Source organism: Lactuca sativa, chromosome 2 (assembly GCF_002870075.4).
Source record: "Lactuca sativa cultivar Salinas chromosome 2, Lsat_Salinas_v11, whole genome shotgun sequence".
Lineage (NCBI taxonomy): Eukaryota > Viridiplantae > Streptophyta > Magnoliopsida > Asterales > Asteraceae > Lactuca > Lactuca sativa.
The window spans coordinates 168811883-168814741 of NC_056624.2; positions in this window are offsets into that span (position 1 = coordinate 168811883).

Genomic DNA, 2859 nt, shown 5'->3' on the forward strand with positions numbered 1-2859 from the left:
GTTATATCGACTGCCGTTTTTTCCAAGGATGGTGTGAGCTTGGTGCCGAACGCCATTGGAACTTTGACCTTTGAGTCTCCCATCATGCCGAATTTAGCAAGAAGAGTCTTGGTGTATGCTTCCTGGTTGATAAAGATGCCTTCGGGTCCCTGTCTAATGTTTAAACCAAGGAAAAAGTTAATCGGACCCATTGAGCTCATTTCAAATTTAGTCTCCATCAACTTTCTGAATTCAGCTGTTAAGCTAGGATTCGTTGTGCCAAAGATGATATCATCGACGTAGATTTGAACTATCATAAGGTGGTTACCTTCCTTCTTACGAAAGAAGGTTGAGTCAACCGAACCTTGTTTGAATTTTGACATCTTTAAGAACTTAGTTAGCGTTTCATACCATGCCCTAGGCGCTTGTTTCAGACCGTAAACTGCCTTGTCCAGAATATAACAGTGATTTGGATGCTTTTCATTCACAAAACCAGGAGGTTGCTCCACGTAAACCGTTTCTTCAAGTTCTCCATTCAGAAAGACGCATTTTACATCCATTTGGTAGACCTCGAAGTTCTTGTGTGCAGCGTAGGCCAAAAATATTCGAACAGATTCCAGCCTCGCCACCGGAGCAAAAGTTTCTTCGTAATCAATGCCTTCTTCCTGGCAGTATCCTTTCACCACGATACGAGCTTTGTTTCGAATCACATTACCTTCCTTGTCCATTTTGTTTCTGAATACCCATTTGAGACCAACGACTGAGGCATCTTTAGGTGTTGGAATGAGGCGCCATACCTTGTTTCTTTCAAACTCATTGAGTTCATCTTGCATAGCTTGAACCTAATCGGAATGATCAAGAGCCGTGTTTACTATTTTCGGCTCAACTTTGGATACGAAAGAATTATACATGCAGAACTCTACTTTGGAGAATAGAGATGATTGCTTTGCCTTCAGTTGGGATCGGGTCAGGACCTTTTCAGAGATATTACCCACTATCTGAGATACAGGATGATCTCTGGTCCATTTGATAAGAGGAGGATAATTTGGATCATAAGATGGATCCAATTCGTCATCGTAGAACATATCAGAATTCTCCCCCTCGACTGATGAATCTCTTTGATTTTCAGGTTGGTTCGTACCTTCGGGTGCAACAGAACTCTCAGGTGTAGCTGGACTTTCTGGTGCTACAGGACTTTCGGGTGTAGCAGAACTTTCGGGTGCTACAGGACTTTCGGGTGTAGCAGAGCTTTCGGGTGCTACAGGAATAGAATTCTCCCCCTGAAAGTGTGAGTTTGGTTGATTTGAAGAAAATAGATTCTCCCCCTCAACTGAAGTACCATGCTGAGGAGGTTCGTTTGGAACTTGTTCTCCTTCACCCATTTGTTTGGCTGCATCTTCGACAATTTGCTTCAGATGATCAATTTTGTTGTCTGCTGCCTTGGCTTCCGAGAGAGTAGCTTTCTCAGGTTCATCAAATAAGTCCACAAACTGATCGAACAAATTAGCAATCATGGCTGTGACTTGACCTGTTTGAGAGAAAATCTCTCCAATTGCTTCTTTGGTAGTCTTTAGCTTCTTGACGTAGCTATCATCGAAAGTCACATAATATGTTTCTTCAATCTTTCTAGAACGCTTATTTAAAACCCGGTATGCTTTTGAAGTAAGAGAATATCCCAGTAAAATTCCTTCATCAGCTTTAACGTCAAACTTGTTACGATGTTCTTTGGAGTTGAAGATGAAACATCGTGAGCCGAACACATGGAAGAATTTTACGTTTGGCTTCCTGTTGTTGATGATCTCATAAGGAGTAAGAGAGAAGCGCTTGTTGAGATAAGACCTATTCTGCGTAAAACATGCTGCAGCAATAGCATCAGCCCAGAAATATAAGGGAAGAGAAGCGAAACTTAGCATAGTTCGGGCCGCCTCACACAAGGATCGGTTTCGCCTTTCAACAATTCCGTTCTGTTGAGGCGTGTAGGGGGCAGAGAAGTTGTGACTGGTTCCTTTTTCTGCCAAAAAGTCTTCAAATTCTTTGTTCTTGAACTCCAGTCCATTGTTGCTCCTAATGTTGCGAACGACTTTTCTCAGTTGCACTTCAACCTGCTTGATAAACATCTTTAGCTTAGGAGTGGCCTCAGATTTGTGCTTCAGAAAGAACACCCATGTAAAACGTGAGAAATCATCAACAATAACAAGAATATACTTGCTACCGCCAATGCTTTCGATTGATGATGGACCACACAAGTTGATGTGAAGCAACTCAAGTGGTTCAACAACTTTTGTTTTTATAATGGATGCGTGACTTTGACGACTTTGTTTCCCCATTTCACATGCAGCACACAAGTGTTCTCGATCAAACTTGAGCAAGGGAAGACCCCGAACATGACCTCCAGTGACAAGCTTGTTGATGTCTTTGAAGTTGAGATGTGAGAGCCTTCGGTGCCACAACCAGCTTTCGTCAGAATGAGCTTTGGACAAAAGACATATAGCTGGATTTCCTTTGATTGGCTTGAGATTTAGAGGAAACATTTCGCCTTTTCGGTCTGATTTGAGGATAACCTTGTTGGATTTCTTCTCTATGATCATTAGAGGTACCGAACCTGGACCTTCGGTAGCTGCTCGATGATGAGCTGAAGTTGGATTTTTGGTTGTTGTTGGCTGGTGGTCTGAAACTTGATCTTTTATTATAAAAGCTTGAAGGACTAAAACTGGGTCTTTGCTTGTTATTACTTGGCGGACCGAAACTCGCTTTTCGGTTGCTGTTGCTTTCGGGACCGAACCTATCCTTTCGGTTCTGTGCTTCATGTGGCTCGAAAGTCTTTTTCTCTGACTTAGAATCTTTATCATGGTAAGAGTAATGAGGATTTTGAGAACGCCA